The sequence below is a fragment of the Canis lupus genome, chromosome 15, assembly GCF_003254725.2.
Source record: "Canis lupus dingo isolate Sandy chromosome 15, ASM325472v2, whole genome shotgun sequence".
Taxonomy (NCBI): Eukaryota; Metazoa; Chordata; class Mammalia; order Carnivora; family Canidae; genus Canis; species Canis lupus.
The window spans coordinates 10,757,416-10,780,490 of record NC_064257.1 but is presented as its reverse complement, the minus strand read 5'-3'; the positions used below and the strand labels follow the sequence as shown (position 1 = coordinate 10,780,490).

The window sequence follows — 23,075 nt, the reverse complement described above, 5'->3', positions numbered from 1 at the left end:
CCTCTGCAGGGTATTTTTAAAACCACCCACCTCTAAACTCCTCTGTTCCTGTGCTTTAAAGTTCCTCTGAAAAGTTAGAATAAATTTGTCTGTCTTTTCTCCCAGACAAATGCAGAGGAGGAAAACAAAAAGAACACGTATTTTATTAGCGCAAATTTCGGACAATGACACCTCCAATCGTCATTTTATGGCACGATGATATACAGTAATTAGGTGTCAGGAGTAATCCATGGCCACAAGAATAGAGGCATCTCTGCAAAGAAAGAAAGAAAGAAAGAAAGAAAGAAAGAAAGAAAGAAAGAAAGAAAGAAAGAAAGAAAGGGGGAGGGAGGGAGGGAGGGAGAGAGAGAGAGAGAGAAAGAAAGAGAAGAAAGAAAGAAAAAGAAAGAAAGAAAGAAAGAAAGAAAGAAAGAAAGAAAGAAAGAAAGAAAGAAAGAAAAGAAAAGAAAAAAAAGGAAAGAAAAGAACCACTCTTTCCTCCCAGAAGGAAATCTGAGCAGCTGGGAGAGGGAGAGGCGGGAACCAGAGCCTGCAAAAAGCAGCTCACAGCTGCCCATGGGGCTTAGGGGGAGCCAGGCCAGAGCAGCTTGGGGTGCCCCTAAGGGAGTGACAAGAGGGTCACAAGGAAGACTGATTGGAATCTCTATTTAGCACTTTTCTTTGTCGGCCCCAGGTCAGTGGCTGCATTTGGTTCTGGGCCACCCTGTGGCCTGGGACCCTGATTCTCAGAGCACCCTACATATTTCTCAGGCTTGTTCAATGTCTCTCCCCCTGGCTCTGACACCCCTCTGCAGCTGAGTGACCTGGACAAAGATCTTTTCCTCTCTGGAAGGCACGTCGTGGATCCACCAGGGCTCGGAGTCCTCCTGGCAGGTTTCCTGGGGAGTGGAGCTGGAGTTCGGCCTGAGGACGTGGGTGCGGATGGGCACAGAAAAGCAGGAAAGACGTTCCTGACTGTGAAGCTGGCCCCCGCAAAGGTGTGGAAGGAGGAAACCTGCCTTAAAGACCCTCTTAGGGGAGGCATGTCTGGGTGTCTCAGTGGTTGAGACATCTACCTTTGGCTCAGGCCATGATCCCAGGGTCCTGGGATCGAATTCCACATTAGACTCCCTACGGAAAATCTGCTTCTACTTCTGCCTCTCTCTGTGTCTCTCATGAATAAATAAATAAAATCTTAAAAAAAAAAAAAAAAAAGACTGTCTTAGGGGAGAATTGTTTTTAAGACTGCATCATTTGCAAGCATTACCAATCTTATCTTTAATTTCTAGGAGATAAAATGCTAGGCTTTTATTTTTATTTTCCTCTGGAAAACACTACCCAGAGGGTTCTTTGTGTCTGATGACCTGGGCTCAATTCGTCCCTACTACTTTCTCCAAGCAAGTGACCTCTTAGTGTCAAGTTTCCTCATCTACAGAAGCGGATAATTACATCTGAGGCTATTGTGAAGATTACATGGGGGCAGTCCAGGTGGCTCAGTGGTTTAGCGCCGCCTTCAGGCCAGGGTGTGATCCTGGAGACCCGGGATCGAGTCCCACATCAGGCTCCCAGCAGGGAGCCTGCTTCTCCCTCTGCCTGGGTCTCTCATGAATAAATAAAAATCTTTAAGAAGAAGAAGAGGAGGAAGAGGACGAAGAGGAAGAAGAAGATTACATGAGATAGGGACGCCTGGGTGGCTCAGTGGTTGAGCATCTGCCTTCGGCCCAGGGCATGATCCCAGGGTCCTGGGATGGAGTCTCCCATCAGGCTCCCTGCATGGAGCCAGCTTCTCCCTCTTCCTGTCTCTCTCTCTCTCCCTGCTTCTCATGAATGAATGAATAAGTCTTTAAAAAAAAAATTACATGAGATAATATAACCAAGTCCTAATCCAGGGCCTGGAATGATCTTCCCTCAGATCTTAACAGGGCTGACTTCTCCTCATCACCCTTCAGATCTCAGATGCAACCCCCTCAGGATGGCCTTCCCTGACCACCCAACCCAGAGATGGTGTTCCAGTCCCTTCCAAGGTGAAGCCACAATCTGAAATCACCCTATTTATCACTTGCCTCTTGTCTCTCTTCCCCATGAGAATGTGATTCCTGAGGATCCTCTTCTATCTTGTCTGCAACTAGAGTGTCTCCTAACACATGAGAGGTACTCAATTAAATTCTTGTTGATTAAATGAAAGAATATGGAACACAGTAGATCTTAATAAATCCTCACCCCCTTCACTTTGCTCTTGCCTCTCTCCTTTAGCCGGGACTCTAACGATACAAGGAGTGAAGCAGAGCAGTCCAGTCCAGAGGGGAAACCATTCAGATCCCAAGGCTTGACATCCCCTTGACAGTACAACCCCAGCCTGTACTTTCTTGGGTTAACCCGAGGCATCCAGACAGTGTCTTGCCTTAAGTTACAGTTATAAATGACAAAGCCAGAACTGGCCCCAGCAAGTCCAGCCACGAGCTTAAGCTTTCTTTTTTTTTTTTTTTTTAAGATCTTATTTATTTATTCATGAGAGACAGAGAGAGACACAGAGACACAGGCAGAGGGAGAAGCAGGCTCCATGCAGGGAGCCTGATGTGAGACTCGATCCCGGGACTCCAGGATCACGCCCTGGGCCGAAGGCAGGCTAAACCGCTGAGCCACACAGGGATCACGAGCTTAAGCTTTCAACACTGTATGGCTCTTTTAACTAATGTTTTTGAACCAAGAACAGTTCTAGGTAATTCACATATACTCTATTTTGTTCTTAGTCTTTTAAAAAAATTTTAAGCTTCATTGTGGTATGATTGAAAGATAAAATCGTAATATATTTAACGTGTACAATATACACATACATTGTGAAAGGATTCACTCCAAATTCACTTACCACATCCATACTTCCATGTTTCACTTTGGGGAGGGGTGTGAAAACACACAACGAGATATCACCTTACACCTGCCAGGATGGCTCTTATCAAAAAGATGAGAGCTAAATGCTAATGAAGATGTGGAGGAAAGGGAAAGCTTGTACACTGTTGGTAGGAAGGTAAACTAGCGCAGCCACTATGGAAAACAAGAAAACAAGATTCCTCAAGAAATTAATGATAGAACTTCCATATGACCCAGCAATTCTACTTCTGGGTATATATCCAGAGGATACAAAATCATTATCTCAAAGAGATATTCTGTTCCATTGATCTATGTTTCTGTTTTTAATGTCAATACTATACTGTTTTAATTATGATAGCTTTGTAATATAGTTTGAAATCAGGAAGTGATGCCTCTAGCTTTGTTGTTCTCAAGATAGCTTTGGCTATTCAGGGTATTTTTCTGTGGTTCCATATGAATTTTAGGATTGTTTATTTTCCGTTTCTGGCAAAAATGGCATTGGAATTTTGATAGACATTTCATTGAATCTGTAGATCACTTTGAGTAGTGTGGACATTTTAACAATATTAATTCTTCCTATCCGGGAACACCAAATATCTTTCCCTTTATCATGCCTTTAATTTCTTTCATCAATGTTTTATATGTTCAGTACATGGATCTTTCACTTCCTTGGTTTAATTTATTACTAAGAAAAAAAATAATTTATTACTAAGTATTTCATTCTTTTTGATGCTATTGTAAATGGGATTATTTTCTTAATTGTTCTTTCTGAAGGTTCATTGTCAGTGTGTAGAAACACAACTAATTTTTTAATATTAATTTTGTATCCTGAAACTTTACTGAATTTGTTAGTTTTAGTTTCAACAATTTTTCAGTGTAGTTTCTGTATATAATATCACATCATCTGCAAGCAGAGACAATTTTACTTCTTCCTTTCTGATTTGGATGACATTTATTTCTTTTTCTTAATTACTTGCTCTGACTAGGACTTCCAGTACTATGTTGGATAAAAGTGTTAAGAAAGTGCATCCTTGTTTTATTCCTGACCCTAGAGAAAAAGTGTTTAGCTTTTCAGCATTGAGTATGGTGTTATCTGTGGGCTTGCCAAATACGGCTTTTATTATGTTAAGGTAAATCCCAATTATACCTAATTTGTTGAGAGTTTTTATGAGATTATCATATGATTTTATCCTTCATTTGTTAATGTGACATATCACATTTATTGATTTGCAGGTGTCAAACCATCCTTGCATCCATGGAATAAATCCCACCTGATTATGGTGTGTGATCCTTTTTTTCTTTTTTTAAGATTTTATTTATTACTTGAAAGAGAGAGCAGAGAGAGAGAGAAAGCACATGATGGGGGAGGGGCAGAGGGAGAGGGAGAAGCAGACTCCCCGCTGAGCAGGAAGTCTAATGTGGGGCTCAATCCCAAGACCCCAGGATCATGACCTGAGCTAAAGGCAGGCACTTAACCAACTGAGCCATGCAGGTGCCCCTGGTGTATGATCCTTTTAATACACTGTCAAATTCAGTTCACTAACATTTTGCTGGAGATTTTTGCATCTATGTTAATCAAAGATATTGGCCTGTAATTTTCTTTTCTTGTAGTGTCCTGTCTGGCTTTAGAATCTGCATAATTCTGGCCCCATAAAATGAGTTTGGAAATGTTCTCTCCTATTCTTTCTTTTGGAAAGTTTGAGTAGTATTGGTATATATTCTTCTTTGAATGTTTGGTAGAAATCCCCAGCGAAGCTATCTTGTCCTGAACTTCTCTTTTTGGGATATTTTTGATTATTGATTCAATCTCCTACTAGTAATTGATCTGTTCAGATTTTCCATTTCTTCATAATTGAGTCTTGGTAGGTTGTGTGTTTCTAGGAATTTATCCATTTCTTCTAGGTGATCTAATTTGTTGATGTATAATTGTTCATAATAGTTTTTTAGAATCCTTAGTATTTCTGTTATCAGTTGTAATGTAATTTGCAATTCTCTAATAGGAGATTTAGCATCTTTTCATATGCTTATTTGTCATCTGTATATCTCCTTTGATGAGATGTCTGTTCATATCTTTTGCCCATTTTTTATCTCTGTTGTTCATTTGCTTATTGTCAAGTTTTAAGAGTCCTTTAAAAAAAAAAAAGAGTTCTTTGTATATTTTGGATAACAGTCCTTTATCAGATGTAACTTTTACAAATATTTTCTCCTCTATATGGCTTGTCTTCTCATTCTCTTAATGGTGTCATCACTGGCAGAAGTTTTTAATTTTAATGAAGTCTAGTTTATCAATTATTTATTTCACGGGTTGTTCCTTTGGAGTTTTATCTAAAAAATCATCACCATACCCAAGATCATCTATATTTTTTTCCTTTGTTTCCTTCTAAGAGTTTAATAGTTTTGTATTTTGCATCTGTTAACCACTTTGAGTTAATTTTTGTGAAATATTTAAGGTCTGTGTCTAGATCATTTTTTTGTATGTGGATGTCCAGTTGTTCCGGCACCATTTGTTAAAGAGATTATCTTTTCTCCACCGTACTGCCTTTGCTCTTCTGTGAAAAATCCATTGACCATATTTAAGTGGATTAATTTCTGGGCTCTCTATTCTGTTCAATTGATCTATTTGTCAATACCTCACTAGATTCTGTAGCTTTATAATAAGTCTTGAATTTGGTTAGTCTCCCCCAACTTAGTTCTTCCCTTCAATATTTTTCTGGATATTCTAGATCTTTGCCTATCCATAAAGAAGTTATGATCAGTTTGTTGACATCCACAAAATAACTTGTGTTTTGGGAAGATTGTGTTTAATCTATAGATCAAGTTAGGAAGAATTTAAATATTGAGTCTTCCTGTTCATAAACATGGAATATCTCTCCATTTATTTTGTTCTTCTTTGATTTCTCTCATCAAAGATTATAGTTATCCTCATTTAGATTTATATGTAAGTATTTCACTTGGGGTTGCTAATGTAAATGGTAATGTGTTTTTTATTTCAAACATCACTTGTTGGTTACTGGTATGTAGGAAAGTGATTGGCTTTTGTATATTAATCTTATAATCTACAACCTTACTATATAATTGCTTACTAGTTCCAGGAGCTTTACGTCGATTCTTTAGATTTTCTACACAGATGATCATGTCATCTGTTTTTATATCTCCTCTCTAAATATGTTACTTTTATTTCCTTTTCTTGTCTTATTGCATTAGTTAAGACTTCCACTGTGATGTTGAAAAGGAGTGGTAAGAAGGGACATCCTTGCTTTGTTCCTAATCTTAGCAGGGAAGCTTCTCGTTTCTCACATTAAGTATGATGTTAGCTGTAGGTTTTTGTAGAAGCTCTTTATTAAATCAAGGAAGTTTCCCTCTAGTCCTAGTTTGCTGAGAGCTTTTATTATGAATGTTAGATTTTGCCATATGCTTTTTCTGCAACTGTTGATATGATCATGTAATTTTTCTGATTTGATATGTTGATATTAGGGATTATATTAATTGATTTTTTGAGTGTTGAACCAGCCTTGCATACCTGGGACAAATCCCACCTAGTTGTAGTGTATACAAATCCCTCAACATATTAAAAACATTTTTATTACGAAAACTTTTTTAAATACACAAAAATAAGGAGTATAGTAAACCTGCGTACCTAACTCCCAGGGTCATCAGATACCAACCTCTGGCCAGTCTAGATTCATCTACATACCTACCTGTTCACCCTCTCTCCAACCCTTGTTGTTTTTTAAAATCAATTTCCATTCATTTAATCCCTAAGTATTTCAACATGTATCTAAAAAATAAGAATTCTTTCTCTATTTTAAACAAATACCCTTAACCAACCTTACAATTTTAGCAATTTATTAGTATCATTAAAAATGCAATCAGCAAACAAATATCTTTAAGTAAACTTTTTTACTGATGTATAAAATACATACAGAAAATGCACTAATTATAAGTGTACCACTTGATGAATTTTTCCAAAGCCCCTGCCTGTGTAACCAGTTCTGAGATCAAAATGCAGAACATGACAACACTCCAAAAGCCTCTGTGACCACAGAGTAATGGCCCTGTTCTTCAAACACTTAGGTTTTTCAGGGACACAGTCAAGCAAGAATAGAGCCAGTCCTATGGCTCTATGACCAGAGCACTCAGAACAATGATTTCAGATGGAAGCAACATAACCAATACCTCAATTACTTCTCCCATTGGTTAAGTACTCCTTGTGCTATTTAGTCCTCACCTTGACCTTGTGAGGTAGGGACAAGAGACAGTTCATTAATTCTGCCATTTTATCGAGAAGCTGACCTTTGGGGAAGTGGCATGATATGCCCAGAGTCACACGGGTAGTTAATACTCAGTAGAGAAAAACAAAGGAACTCATATGTGCCAGGTGCTTTGTACAGTTTCATCATGTAAATCTCACAGCAGCCCAGAGAGATTTGGTAAAATGCCCGGTAATTTCACAGCTAGTTAATGGCAGAAGCTGGGATCTGAATACAGGTCTCCCAGAGCCTAAAAGCCAGCGCCACCCCCGCTCCCTGGGGCCATGCCTTCTCTAGAGCCTGAGGCTGAGCCTCACCCACAGTCACTGAGCACACCCCAGTGACTGTGTCCCTTCAGTTCACTTCTACGCAGTCACTGAGCAGTGACAACTCTGCTCAGACCTGCACAAGCGGATTCCCAGTGTCCAGCACCAGGCCTTTACCCCGCGCTGAGATCTGTGGACCTGAAGAAATTCCCACTGAAGCCCCAGAGGCAGGCAGAAAGTCATGGAGAAGAGAGTGTCCAGTATACCATCCATCTGATGCCCTCCCTTCCCTCTTTATTTCTCCTCCTCCTCTCCCCTCTCTATTCCCCTCTCCCTCCCTCCACCATTCTGTCCTTCCCTCTCCTCCTCCCTCCCCTCCATCCCACAGCCACCCCAACCCACCATACCTATTGACAAATTTCCTGATCCTCAGTGTCTTCAACAAGCGAGTGGGAGAAGGGGAATGTAATTAGAAGTCGAGCCTTAGAAAAGAAAGACTAGGAGAAAGGTGGAAATTAAAGTGGCTCCCACACCAGGGAGTTGGTGCTGCCTCCCAGCTCAGTGTCAGCAGGGAGGCCACTCTGGACAATGTCATTCTCCCTATTGCTTATCACCAGCAACCTGTGACTGGCCCTACTAAAAATTAGCAGGGAGAAAACAGGAAGAAAATCAGGTGTGGGAGTGGGCCCGAGGTGTGTGAGTAATAGCACTTAATTTTAGCCACCTCCAATTTTGCATCTTGTCATCACATGCGATTTCTTCTTCCCTCCCCTCCTCCTCCCCAGCTGAACAATGACTTCCCCATTAGCAGCTCATTCTGGCCTTATCATATAATAGATCTGTGGTCTGCACACTCCTCTCACAGGAAACCCCGAATCAGGCAATGCTGTGAAATGGAGGAAAGGGAGATGCAGTGTGCTTCCCGCCTTTAGCTCTGTGACCCTCAGGAAGCTACTTAGAATCTGTGGGAATCAGTTTCCTCATCTCTAAAGTGGGGATAGATAGCAGCTACCTCATAAGCTTGATGGAGATTAAAGAAATTGATATGTTTAGAACACCCATAGTGCCAGGCACACACGAAGTGCTCAATAAACACTTGCTAATATGATGAGCAGCATCTGCCTCCTGGGATTGCAGAGCTGCTCTAAGGTTTCACTCGGGTCACAACTGCAACTCACCCTTCATGCTTCTGGGTCTTACAGGTGCTGCTTGCCCAACGCACTCTTCTCTTTCTCCTTTTGGAGATTCTTCTGCACCTTCAAAACCAGTTCAAATGTCACCTCCTCTGTGAAGACTTTCCGCCTCCTCGGATGATCCCTCCTTTGCTCTGTAGCCCTGGCATGTGGTGCAGAACCTTTGCACGAGGAAACTGAAGGGCTCTGTGAGCCCAGGACGTTTTTAGTATCTGCTCAGCCACTTCCAGGGGCAGGTCATCACTACATTCCCTGTGTGGAGCTTAAATATGAAGCCCCGGAGGACAGGCACTGGTTCGTGATTCATCAGCTAACATTCCAGCACAGATAGTTACTGAGGACTTATATGGGCTAAGGACTAAGGACTGAGCCTTTTTACATTTTAATCTATAGTGGAAGTATTTCTAGGCCAGGAAATAGTCTGTACCACAATATTCCAAACCTAGAAAAGACAGATGTCCGGTAGAAAACAGGACCCACATGCCAGGGCTACACAGAGCAAAGAGGGACAAAGGATCTTTGTTCTACTCAGCCCAGCTTCTAAGTCTGTGGACACAAAGAGAGAGAAGGAAAATACAGAAATACAGTACACCTAAGCCAGATTAAACCCAGCTGCCACCAGAGGGGATAAAAACCAGCATTTATAGAGCGCCCACTGGTTGTTGGAACTTTGCATTCCTTATTTCATGCCATCCCTTTAAGGCAAGGACCATTACTTGCTCCCCAATAAAAAATCTGATGCTCAGAGCAGTGAAATGACTTTGCCAGCCTCGCAGGCAAAAGTGCCAGATCTGAGACAGAAGCCCAGTTGTGTCTCAGGGAAGGACGTGGGCCTTTCTCTCTGCAGGGCTGCTCCAAACACGTGACTGGGGGCCATCCCCTAATCTCCCATCCCTTGGGTTGACTCAGCTGCTCACTGACTTTCCTGCCTTACTCTCAGGACACATTCCTGTCCCAAGCATAGTCATGAGCTCACCATTACTCAGAGCTCAGCTGTCCACATACCTTCTGACTTTGCAACAGAAAAAAACAAAATGCATTCCATATATTCAAAGCCCTGTGTCACTCACACCACCTCTAACACACAGGTGCTGGAGCAAATTCCCACAGACGTGGTCACGAGGGACCAGTGAGACGCTGCGTTCAGCCATAAGGTTGACAACATATAATGGAAGATGGATGCTAAATTTCATCGCTATGAAATTCAAGTTAAAAAGGTGACATCAATATATATTAGCCTTTTATCTCGGGCTCTGCTGCTAAAGAATCACCACCTCCTTCCGCCTCTTTCCATTTTTTGGAATTGCATCCAACCTGAAAAACCTCTCTGGAACCTCCACGCCGGCTCAGATCTCTAAGGCCTTCCGCCTGTTCTAAAAATAACGGCACGTAGAGCCCACCTCCGCCCAGCTCACAGCATCTGCCCGCCACCCACCTGAGCGGGAAGGATTTCATGCAGCTGCAAAGATGTTTGCTGTTTAGATGGCAACTCGGGTAGGATCCATTAGTACCTAAACATCTTTCAGTGGGAAGCCTCCTGCTCCAAAGATCGGCGGGACTGCATGGTGCCAGAACCTGCTTTTTTATTTTTTATTTACATACAGCGAATGTGCGGTGTACACGGCCTTGCACACAAGCGCGAACCCCGGGACCCGCTAGTGCATGTGATGGCCCTGGCCTCGCGGTCCTGCCAGCTAGAAGGCCATCCCAGGGACCGGGGATGAGGAATCCCCAGGTCCCCAGCCTCTTCTCCCGGTCCCTGGGGAGGCTCAGGATTTCTGTTCAGGGGCATCCAGAGCTTTCCAGCTGCCAGCCCCAGCCGGGCCAACCAGGGGCTGCTCTTGAGTCCCCCGCCCCCACACCTGCTGCCCTCACTCATGTGGGCCCTGGGCCAGACCGAGGAAGAGACCTGGGGACTGCAGTTCCCGTCCCAACTCTGCCAGTTGATGGCTGTGTGACCTTGGGGAGGCGACTTATCCTCCATGAACCTCTGCTTCTTTTGGGTATCCACTGGCCTCTAAATGCCCTAACTTTCATTTGTGGGTTTCTACGAAGCACCAATGCCATTGTCCTTAGGAGCTCAGGATGAGTGCTTGCTGGAGGGCTGGGTTGAAAGACTGTCTTAAGTCCCTGCTCAGAAGTGCTTCCCTCCTCTGCAGACAGATGGCTGAGTTCAGTTACTGCCCCTCCTGGACACCCTTCCCAGAGCCCTTGTCTTGTTCAAGTCCTTAATATTGGGGTCCTGAGGCTGAAGTTTTCTTTACTGGAGTCTCCCCCAGAATGTCAGGGCACCTCTGTGAAGACTGGAATCTTAGTGAGCCATCCTGACGCCGACGTCAGCGCCAACACCTACCCCGAGAGCTGCAGCCAACAGATGCGCCCAGGCCCTGGTCTGAGTGTGTTACGTGTAGCATCTCATTTAATCTTTAGTGTATCCGTGTGAATAGGCATCTGCGTTTTGCACATGAGAAAACTGAGGCTAGAGGAAGGACCAGCTAACTCCCTCTGAGGGAATGAAGGCAGGCATCCTGGAGGAGGTGGTCTGGAAGCTCACACTTGCCAGATAGAGAAGTGATGAGCCTTCCATTTGCCTCTCTCTCCTGACCCCCCACTATCTCTGTAACCTAGTTTATGAGGTTGTTTTTAAAATTCAGATCCCAGGATGTGAACCAAACTCTGGCAGAAGCAAAGGCTCTTATCTATGTGCCCATTTATTTATCTTGTGAGTGCAAACTGAATATACAGTCTCTTGCAGTGAAATTTAAGCATAAATCACAGAAGTTTCCTTGACAAGGAACAGACTATATTCCTACTTCCACTGAAGCAAAATCTGCCCTCTCCTGAGAGGGTGCCCTGGGCCATCAGGCCCCATTCTGCTGAGCTGGGGGCCGCATTGTGGACAGGGAGAAGCAGCCTGCCCCACCTGGCAGCCGCGTTGAGAGGGGAGAGAGGGGTGGCACAGGTGTGGACAAGAGGGGACAGAGAGCCCCCCTTCCTGCTGTCCGGGGAAGGACCTGGGCCCTCTGGCATGAGAGGCCTGGGCTGCACACAGGATGGAGTCCCCGGCCCCCAGTCAGAGCAATGCCATCAGCTCCAGCTAGGGGCCCCGAGCTTGTTGCGGGGGAGGGGGGTGCAGGGACTGAGCCACAGCGGCATGATCACGGCAGGCTGTCTTATACCCCTTCCTGCTAACAGCTGAGTTTAGGGCTCCCAATGGGGCAGTCCTGGGCCTGCATGTTGGGGACACTGTGACCCAGTTGCAGGGCTAGAGAAGGCTACGAGAAAGAACGGATGCAGATGGCAGATAATAAGGCAAGGATGGGAAGGACGTTCTATCAGGAAGGTTCCCACCTGCCTTCTCATCTGCCCCAAACTGCTAGCTGCCAAGTTAGATAAAACATGACGTCTCAGCGCTTTACGCAATAGAAGATCTGCTCCTGCTCACACTCCTGGCTGGACCACCTTTCCGGCGCTCATCAGGGCCTCAGCTCCTCCTGGAGGCTCAGCCCATGGTCGGCAGTAGGCCTCGGCATCCTGTCCTTTCAGTCAGGAAAGGGAGATGGAAGGAAGGATGTGGAGGGTTCCGTGGGAGCTTTCCTAGCGGGGCCTGCAGGGGCCTGCGTCACTTCCACTCACCACCTGGGCCAGAGCTCACCGTGGCCTCGCCCAACTGCAGGGGGGCTGCAAGGCCAGTCTGTGTGCCCAGGAGAGGCGGGATCAAGCCAGTGGTTGTCACCTCAGATCAGCTCACAGAATCGCAGACCTTAGAATCATAGCCCCATAGAATGTTAGGACCATGAATTCAGAGAGTCTTAAAAATGTGAAGTCATAGAACTTTCAGGCTCCACGACCATGGAATCTTGGAGAGCAGCTGGTGTGGAAATGTCCATCTCCTCCATCCCCTCCTCTGTTACGGGGGGTGGGGCACATTTCCACGACTCCCTACCTCCTCCGCACCCACCACACTAACCATAGCAATCGCAGTGCTAGCAGTGGTTGCAGAAAGGGACGTGGTGCCTACTATGTGCCTGGCACTTTTCTAAGCACTTTGAATATTTCAATTCATTCACCCTTGAGGTAAAACTGTTATTATTCCCAATTAACAGATGAGAAAACCAAGGCAGACAGGTTAAGGAATAAACCTGCGGCCAGGCAGCTAGTAAGCATTCAATAAATATTTGTTGGCGTGGACGGGTTGAACCGGTGCAGATCACTGACCACGTCAGACTTCTCGTTGTATCTCTCGATTACAAAGGAGAAAGATGGTACGTTTGGGGGACATCACTGAAATAGAAAAGAGACTCACAGAAGATAGAGAACAACTCACTTTGTTGTTTGCTCCCCAAACTCCTGAAATGAACTCCCCATCACAATGGGGGGATTGGAGGCCTCATTAATTTCCGGGAAGGGGTTGGAAGCCAGTTTGAAGCAGGAGCTGTGGTAGGGCCTCTCTCCCGCTCACTGAGGAGGCCTTTCTGTTCCATCTAATTAACAATAAACCAGACGCCCCGACACAATCCGCTTCTACATCTGTAACACGCTGACAATCTAAAAATGCCAGCCTCCTCCTTGCGTGTCAGCTAAATGTCACTGGCGACATTTGATGCAATTCAGAGATGAAAGTAAATCCAATATTATCGCTGACTAAATAACCACAGGTCCAATCGGGGGGCCCCAGGCCCCAGAGCAGGATGGGGAGAGGAAGCGGCAACCCGCGAAGCAGGGGAGACAGCTCCTTCCAAGATGAGCCACCCCCAGCTGCCCAGGGCCTGGAAGCTCCAGCTCGCTGGCCCTCTCTACTTGGGAGGAGCGGGACCTACAGCCCCCAACGCCAGCTGGTTAGGCCACGGGGACGTCACTGAGCCACAGCTTCCCACCTGCTCGGGGAGCAGCGCAAAGCACCGCCCGTGGGAAAGGACGGGTGCTGGCCTGATGCTCAGCAGCTCACTCATCAGACCCCGCTTACTGAGCAGCTCCGTGTGGCAGGCAAAGCTCTAGACCCTGGGGACGCAGCAACCTTTTAACCAGCCACCCTCTCACTGGACCGTAAGCCACGTGAAGGCCAGCGCCAGCCCTCTCGGCTCACCTTTGAATCTTTTTTTTTTTTTTTTTTTTAAGATTTTACTTATTCATGAGAGACACAGGCAGAGAGAAGCAGGCTCCATGCAGGGAGCCCGACGTGAGACTCGATCCCAGGACCCTGGGATCACACCCTGAGCTGAAGGCAGATGCTCAACCACTGAGCCACGCAGACGCCCTCTGGCTCACCTTTGACTCCCACCTAGGTGCTCAATCAATATGTGTGAAATGAATGCATGCATAAATGAAATGTCTCCTTGTTTGGCTCCCCGCTAGCTTGGGAGCTTCTTGGGGGGTGATGCCGTCTGCAGGGGCAGGTATGGATTACCTCCTGGGGCCCAGTTCCCGGCAGAGCCATGCCAACCTTGATGCAAAATGTACCAGTTCTCACCACGTGAAACCCTTCTTGGTGGCACCCAACACCAAAAACACCTTGACCAGGGCATCAAACTGAACGTCACCAATGACTGGTAGACTGACATCCAGTGCCCCCTGAGGTGTCCTTGAGAAGGACACAACATCGCTTACGCGGTGTTCCAGCCACTGGTGCAGCATCTGAATCTAATTTCAAAGGAACATCAGACAAACCCAAAATGAGAAACATTCTATTAAAAAAGGAGCACGGAAAAAAAAAAAAAAAAAAAAAAAAGGAGCACGGGGCAGGGGCAGACTGTCTTCAAAAATGTCATTGACACAAAAGACAAAGGAACGCTGAGACAGCAGTCCAAGTTACAGAAGACCAAAGGGATGTGACAATTAAATACAACGTGTGGCCATCTGCAGGAGAAGATGCTGTGAGGAACATTACTGGGTCAACTGACAAAATTGAAATACGGTCAGAATTGATGAAATTATTAGTGTTAGTTTCCCACCGCTGCTATAACAAATAATCACGGATCTCATGCCTCAAAGCAACACAAGTCTATTTAGGCTGTGCACCCCCCGGGGGGGCTGCGGGTTCTGCCCACGCAGTCAACAACCCATATGAGCATTTTATCAACAGTGAAGTTACTGGGATTGCTAACTGTCCGGCGCCTATGCAAGAAAACATCCTTATCCTTCAAGACTCCACGCGGAAGTATTCGTCTGCTTACTCATGACAGAGGAAGCCCCTTCACTTCTGCGACCTGAGGGTGGGGAGGGGCCCAGCGGTCACAGGCCGGCTCCCCTGGTGGCCAGGAGGCCCCCTGGAGGGCAGCAGCTCCGGACGGGCCGCCCTCTGTGCCCGACACCGGGAGCCACCGCGGGCCCTTCTCGCCCACCTGGGTGGGGGGGGGGGGTCACCCACCCGGGGCCAGCGCCCGGAGGAACCGGGGAGTGGGCGCTGCGGCCTTGGCCCCGCGCTGCCCCCCCCGCCCCCCAGGCCCGGCCCGCCGCTCGGCCGCGCTCACGCGGTCCCCCGGTGCCAGGACGGGGCACAGGCCGGGCCCAGCGGCGGAGGCAGGTGCGCGGGCAGCTCGGGGCGCAGCGGGCCGGGGCCGAGCGGCCGCAGCGGCAGGACGGGCCGCACAGGCTGCCCCGAAGCACTCGGCGGGGACAGGGGGCCAGGTGTACGCAACACCTCAGGGGTCGGAGCAGTCCCGGGGGATACGCCAATGTGGCCGGGACCGCAGGTGCTGCTCCAACGCAGGACGTGGTCCTTCTACAGAATTTGAGACTCTTCTGCAGACTTGAAGTAATTTCCAAATTAAGTATGTGTTGTGTGCCTCTGTGCGTGTGTGCATGTGTGTGTCCGCGTGTGCACGTATCTGCCTCTGTGGGTGTGTACGTGTGTGCCCACGTGTGTACGTGTGTGCCCGTGTGTGTACATGTGTGTGTGCCCGCATGTGTACGTATGTGCATGTGTGTACATGTGTGCCTTTGTGTGTGTGTCCCTCTGTGCGTGTGTACATGTGCGAGCCCTCGTGCGTACGTGTGTCCTCACGTCTGTACATATGTGCCTCTGTGTGTGTACGTGTGCCTTTGTGCATGTGTGTGTCCCTGTGTGTGTCCATGTGTGCGAGCCCGTGTGTACGTGTGTGTGCCCGCATGTGTACGTATGTGGTTGTATGTGTGTACGTGTGTGCCTCTGTGCGTATGTATGTGTGTCCCTCTGTGCGTGTGTCCATGTGTGTGAGCCCACGTGTGTCCGTGCGTGTGCCCCCGCATGTCCGTGTGCCCGCCCGTGCGTGTGCTCGCCTGTGTCCGTGTGCCCGCCCGCGTGTCCGTGCGTGTGCCCGCGCCCGCACCCCGTGCTCAGCGCCGCAGCCGCGGGGCCGCGCTGAGAGGCTTCCTGCGTGGGCTCCCCGCGGCCGGGACCCGGGAGGGAGGAAGCCCCGCGCCCCCCGCGCCCCCGGCGGCCCCCCTCCCCCCTCCGCCCGCCCCTTTCTCCGCATCGGATTCCTTGCCAGCTTGCGCCCGTTATTAAGCACCTGCTGTATGCGGGCCCAGCGTGCCTGGCGGCTCGGCGCTTGGGCGTCTGCCTCCACCAGGTGGTGAGCCCAGGGCCCTGGGAGGGAGCCCCGCACCCCTCCGGCTCCGGGGGCAGCCGCTGCTCCCTCTCCCCTGCCACTCCCCGCGCTCATACGCGCGCTCTTTCTGTCAAGTAAATACATAAAATCTTTCGAAAATAAAAAGTTGTGAATCAAGAGCTCAGAGAGGTTGTGACTCGGAGAGCCCGCTGGAGCTGGGCTTTACCTCCTGCCTGAAGCGGGCCCTTCCCGCCCGCGGCCCCGCCTCGCCCCCTAGGACTGGCTCGGGGGTCAGTGGGTGGCTAAGCACCCCGTGGTGCGGGGCTCTCTGCCAGGCGCGGGGAACGCAGCCAACCCCACCCCTCCTCCCAGAGCGTGTGATTTGGCCAGAGACAGAGCCAGGGCCGCGGGGCAGCAAGGGCCCGGGGGTCAGAGCCCGGGGTCTGAGCCTGGAACCCTGGCGGGGGTGCAAGCAGGGCAGGAATCCTCCCTCAGAGGGGGGGTCCCGGGTGACGGGTCTGTGGACGCTCTGCTTTTTAGCCGAGTCTCTGCTGCCCTCTAGTGGGAGCTGCGGAGATAACAGGAGGGAACAGAAGCGGGGCTCTGGGCGGAGGGGTGGGGTCCGCGTCAACTCTGAGCCTCTTCTCAGCCGTGGGGCCGGCCAGATGGCCCCCAGACTCCCAGATGGAGAGGTCTGGGTTTGAAGCTGCAGCAGGACAGGGGTCAGGCCGCTTCACCAAGAGAGACGCTCAACTTTTCTCGGGCCATACATTGAGCCCCCAAATTAACCCCAGATGGAGTCCCGCAAAGACTAAGTACTATGACAAAGGTCACAGACGAGTCCTGACCTTGAGAGACTAAACCCACACGAGGACCCCACCACTCTCCTCATCTGCTCCCCAGTTTTAAACACTGCCTTATCAGAAATTAAAGTATATCCATTTACAATTAAATAAGCTGTATAGGTGATGTATAAGGTGATGCATACTGAAAATCTATTACTTCATAATTATGTTATGACATCCGGCTACTCTCCATGCTCTCGAGGTGACTTAAATCTACAGAATCTGTACAGCACAAATACTACATAATGGCATGCGACTGCACGTCACTCCCCAACTCCCCTACGTATTCAGGGATCTCACATTAGTAGCCTGAAATTAGCCATTAATTTAGTGAGAGGATTTATACCACAGAAATCGGCAACACTACAAATTCAGGCTTGAGTTACTGTTTTGTTAATTGTCTAGACCAGGAATCCACAAACCACAGCCAACATGCTGCTTTTGTATGGTGACCTGAGAATGATTTTACATTTCAAAACTATTTTAAAAAGACTTAACACTGAAGAACATGCAACAGAGACCATATGAGGCTCACAAAGCCTAAAATACTTACTATCTGGCCCTTTACAAAAAGAGTTTGCTAATCTCCGGCCTAGACGTAAGAAAGTGAGGGGGAAATGTTAATAATGCAGCTTATAAACATGTCAGATCTGTAGCTGTTATGTCATAAATCACACAGAATATTGAGGAAATATTTTTCCAGCATCTGAAAATTATTATCCTATGCACAAAAAAGTCATTCACGGTCAGCCCCCGTGGCCCAGCGGTTTGGCGCCACCTTCGGCCCGGGATGTGATCCTGGAGACCCGGGATCGAGTTCCACATTGGTCTCTCTGCCTGGAGCCTGCTTCTCCCTCTGCCTGTATCTATGCCTGCCTCTCTCTCTCTCTCTCTCTCTCTCTGTCATGAATAAATAAATAAATAAATCTTTAAAAAAAAAAAGTCATTCACATCATTGACAAGGAAGTGACATTTCACGCAAACTGGGGCAGCCACTCTGGAAAACAGTACGGAGGTGCCCCAAAGAGTTGAAAATAGAACTACCCTATGACCCAGCAATTGCACTATTAGGTACTTACCCAAAAGATACTGATTTGAAGGGGTACATGCATGCCAGTGTTTATAGCAGCATTATCAACAATAGCCAAATTATGGAAAGAGCCCAAATGTCCATCTACGGATAAATGGATGAAGAAAATGTAGTATGTGTGTGTGTGTGTGTGTGTGTGTGTGTGTGTATACTACATTTTCTTCATCCATTTATACACACACACACACATATAATGGAATATTATTTGACCATAAAAAAGAATGAACTCTTGCAATTTGCAACAATGTGGATGGAGGTAGAAAGTATTACATTCAGCAAAGTAAGTCAGAGAAAGACAAATACCATATGATTTATTCATATGTGGAATTAAAGAAACAAAACAGATGAACATAGTGGGGGAGGGAGAGAGGCAAACCAAAAAAGAGATTCTTAACTATAGAGAATAAACGGGTTGTTGGAGGGGAGGTGGGCAGGGGGGATGGACTAAATGGGCGATTAAGGAAGACACTTGTTATGATGAGCGCTGGGTGTCACATGTAAGTGATGAATCACTAAATTCTACTCCTGAAACCAATATTCCACTATATATTAACTAACTGGAATTTAAATAAAAACTTGAAATAAAAAAAATGTAAGATTCCAAAATATGCAGTACTGAAGTTGATAGAGGTTTAAATTTAATGACTCTAACTTATATGAGGTTTGAGAAACAGCTTTACAGAAGAACATGTATCAGAGTTAATGGCAATTAATCTATATGGGGACAAAAAGCAGATTGGAACGCAACTCCTTGACAAATTGTGGCTAAATCAACAACTATCAGTTAATTACAGATATAAGAGCTTGGCAAAAATCAGTGCAGTATTCTGTGAGAATCAATTGACTAGATAGAATTTATAATAAAAAATATTGCATTTGTTATTACTGCAAATTGTGTTACTCATATCAGTAAAATGTGTAAGGAACTTATGGATGCACACATGTGCACACATTTTTGGAGAGCTGGTTGTTAAAAATTTGCCAGCATACCACTGCCCGCAACCTTCAAATATTCAAAGTAACAGCTCTATCCCTCATTCTAAAAGGCTGGGGTTTGGGCGCCCGGTTGGCTCAGCGGTTGAGCATCTGCCTTCGGCTCAGGGCATGATCCCAGGGTCCTGGGATCGAGTCCCACATTGGGTTCCCCACAGGGAGCCTGCTTCTCCCTCTGCCCATGTCTCTACCTCTCTGTGTGTCTCTCATGAATAAATAAAATATTTTTAAAATAAAGTACAGAAAAAGACTGGGGTTGCCAACCTCTACCAACACCCTCCCCTTCACCACCACTATGGGCCTTTTTCTGGGACCCTCACCTTTTAGAATTTGGAGGCTTGGTTTGTCTTATTTTTGCTCCTACACTTTCCATCTCTGTCTCTGCCCCACCTTTCAAAATATCTCTTCAGCTTTGCCTCATAACCTCTCAATCGATTTTTTTTTCATTTATGGACTCAGATATTTAACACCCAGCAGTTTTTTTCTTTCCTGATAATTCTTCTTATGGTATCTTGTTCTTTAGTGGGTTCAATAGCTTCTCTTGATTCTCTGAAAATGTTCATGATAGCATGCTGGATTTTTTAAAAATTTTTACCTCCCTATCTGGTCTCTGTTTCTGCCACATGGCTTTTATCTGTTCATTTGTTTTATTTTATTTTGTTTTGTCTCTGTCTTTTCTACTAGATGCCCTCCTTGGCTGTCTGATGGTCCTTTCCTGTGTCTATGTGAGGCATTACTAAAAAGAAGACAAGCCTCCTTAATGAAATGGCTGATTCCCAAACTAGGGCAGAGGAAGTAATAGATGAGTCCAGAATATCTCTTTGTGACAGAAAGTGCTCAAAGAATGACATAATGATGGACACAAGAGCCAGCAGGAAGGGGCTCCCAGTGGATAAATCTAGAACTGAGCATAATATGCACACACAGCATAACATATTGAGCATAATATTTCAGAATATACATACATATAGTAACTGATTGAAATAAAATCCAGGAGACCACATTCATAAAGTTTATAAATAAACATAGGGCAAGAAGGAAAAGCTCTCCTTATACTAGAAAATAAACTAATAAACATAAAAAGGAACGATGGCGTCAGAAAATAACCGTCAAGGGCACGTGAGTGGCTCGGTCAGTTAAGTGTCCCACTCTTGGTTTCAGCTTAGGTCTCGATCTCAGGGTCGTGAGATCCAGCTGGGTGTGGGGCTCCTTGCTGGGCGTGGAAGCTACTTAAGATTCTCTCTCTCTCTCCCAGTCCCTCCTCTTCCCCCTTCGAGAGCATGTGCTCTCTCTAAAGAAAAAAAGAATGAACCCCAGTTAACATTACGATAATTGATTCAGTCAAGAATAATCAATGATTTGAGAACTGGTGGATGATAGATACGAATTAATTACAAAGGAAAACACAGTAACTTGACACTTGAAGATGCTCAGCGACTCCTCGCTAAGCAGGTGATCAATGTTAACCTCACTGGCAATGGGATAAACAGAGGTCAGCGCCTCCGGACACGGGCACTAACAACATCATTGCGTGATCGTCCTGCTAACAGTGCCTAACGCAGGAGGGAACATCAGACATGCTGAGGGACATTTTGCAAAATACCTGTCCTCTACTCTTGAAAAAACGTCCACATCATGAAGGCAAAGAAAGACTGAGGAACTGCTTCAGATTAAAGAAGCCTAAAGAGACATGACAACTAAATGTGACACATGATCTGAGATTTTCTGCTCTAAAGGACATTATTGGCACAGTTGGCTAAATCTGAATAAGGTCTGTAGATATAATAGCCCTGAATCAATGTTGTTAAGTTCAATGTTAAAAAGAATGTCCTCAGTATTGAGAAACACACACTGAATTATTCAGGGGCAAAGGGGCATGATGTTCAGGAAAATAATAATAATAATAACAATAATAATAATAATAATAATAATGAAGAAGAAGAAGAAGACGAAGACGAAGTCATCAATTTTAGGGGAATTTGGTGAAACGTAGAACAAGAATTCTTGCAATTTTTTTCTAAGTCTGAATTAGGCCAAAAAACAAAAAAAGAAAAAAAAAAACAGCAACCAACAATTAAGAGAAAAAATTAAAAAGCTGATCGGGAGCTGAGGGCAGTAGGTGGGTTGTTGACCGTCGGCCTGGGGGAGGCCCTGCTGGGCCCTCCCGTTAGGCGGCGCCCCTCTTCCGAGCTCCGCCTGGGGTGTCTGCCGGGTTGCCAGGTGCCAGGAGCTGAGCGGGCGGGGAAAGGAGTGTCGTGCTGGGGACGCTGGACCCGGCCTTCCCGCCGTGGGCGCCGCGCCCCGAGGCAGCCCCTCCAAAGAATAACCCTCTAGTCCTCTGCCTGGTGGGGAGGAAGCCGGGGAGTCTAGCCGCTCAGGGTTTTCAGCCCCACCTGCTCCTGGAAGGGCCTGGCCTTTCGGGGCTCCCGCGGCAAATCCGGCTGCGGGTGTAGACCCGCTGGGGTCAAGACGCCGCTTCCCGGTCTGTGCCCCCGACGTCGGTGCTCTACTCCCAGCCTCCAAACGCTGCCGCCATCTCCTCTCCTGTTCTCTGTCCCTGTGGCTTTAAATATTTTGATAACACCTCCCGCTGTCACTTTAGTGGCGTTTTGGGGAAGAAACCTGTCTCTAACGGGAAGTCCTTTGTTGCCGGCTCTCGCCTCTCCGCAGCCACCACGGATTCCCGGCGCAATTGCACAATACGCTCAAGCACGCGAACGAGTTAAACGTCGCGCAGCCACGTCCACGGCGGGGGGGGGGGGGGGATGCTCATGGATTCCCGAGGAGGGCCGGGGCGGGGAGGGGGGCACCGACACCGACACCGACACCGACACCGACGCGGGGGCGCAGACGCCGCTCGGCGGGCGCGTCCTTAAGCTTCGGGCCCCGCGGCGCGCGGATCAGAGCGGGAGGGCGCGGGGCGCGGGGCGCGGGGCGCGGGGCGCGGGGCGGGGCCCGGGTTGCGGGGCGCGGGGGCGCGGGGTGCGGGGCCGGGGCGCGGGGCCCGGGGCCCGGCGTGCGGGAGGCAGCGAGGCCGCGCCGCCCAGGTCGCCAGCCTGCAGGGGCGGCGGCGCGCGCGGGCCGAGGTCAGCGTAGACGCGGGCGGAGCCAAGTCCGCGGCTGGGAGCCCCCCGCGCCCGCGCCCGCGCCCGCCGCGCCCCCGCGGAGCAGCGCCGACCTGGGGCCGCGCGGGGGCAGCAGAGGACAGGCGGAGAGAACGGCGAGGGCCAGGGCGCCGGGGGGGAGGGGCGGGCGCAGATGGGCGGGGCCCGGAGCCGCGGGGGAGGGAGGCACAGGCGCGGGGCGCCCGCCCACACCCCCGAGATCGAGCGATGCGCGGAGCGAGCGGAGGCGGGGCGGGCGGCCCGGAGCCGCGCGGGGAGGGAGGCACAGGCGCGGGGCGCCCGCCCACACCCCCGAGATCGAGGGCACCCACTGCGGCCCGGGCGGTGAGGTGGGCAGCACGGGCACGGCTCGGGCCGGAGCGGGCAGGGCTGCGGCGTGGGGCGCCCTGTGCCTCGTGTGCCCACCAGCCTCCCGGGGGCGGTCACGGGGGGGCGGCCAAGCGCTTGGCGCAGCGGGGTGCGGAGACCCGGGGGCACGGGCTCGGGGGGGCTGCGGGGCTGAGCGCGGGCCCGGGCGGCGAAGGCAGCGTCGCGATCCAGAATCCGTCCGGTCCCTTCCTCTCCCCGCCCTGCCACCTCGGCGGGGACGCAAAGTGCCTGCTCAGCCCCAGCTGCCCAAACCCGGTCCCCCGTTTCCCGCTGAGCGCAGCCCGAGGGCAGGCCCCGCGTCAGCACCGCGTTTGCTCTCAAGCAACTTCCCCCCCCCTCGCCCCCTTCATCTGCAAAATGGGGTGACCGGCAATCCCAATCCGCTCTTCCCTGACAGGAGGGGCGGCGGGTGCGGTGAGGTGCCGGCGCAGGGCAGTCCCAGCAAGGACTCTGTTACTGTTTCTGAAAGAGGAATGATAATGTGCTCAGAATTATTTCAGAGTAAAAGAAAGGATGTGCGCCCCAGTGCCTCCAACACAGCAAATACCGGGGAAAGGAGACTTAAACC

At 48.5% G+C, this 23,075-nt stretch overlaps 1 long non-coding RNA gene across 1 annotated transcript; it reads right to left on the bottom strand.

The window, feature by feature from the left end:
• Window positions 1-18,305: 18,305 nt before the first annotated feature.
• Window positions 18,306-21,749, bottom strand: LOC125752573 (uncharacterized). The gene is made up of 2 exons (XR_007402462.1): window positions 21,407-21,749; window positions 18,306-20,304 (listed from the first exon to the last, which is right to left on the bottom strand). It is a non-coding gene; the product is annotated as an uncharacterized LOC125752573 (long non-coding RNA).
• Between the last annotated feature and the right edge of the window lie 1,326 nt (window positions 21,750-23,075).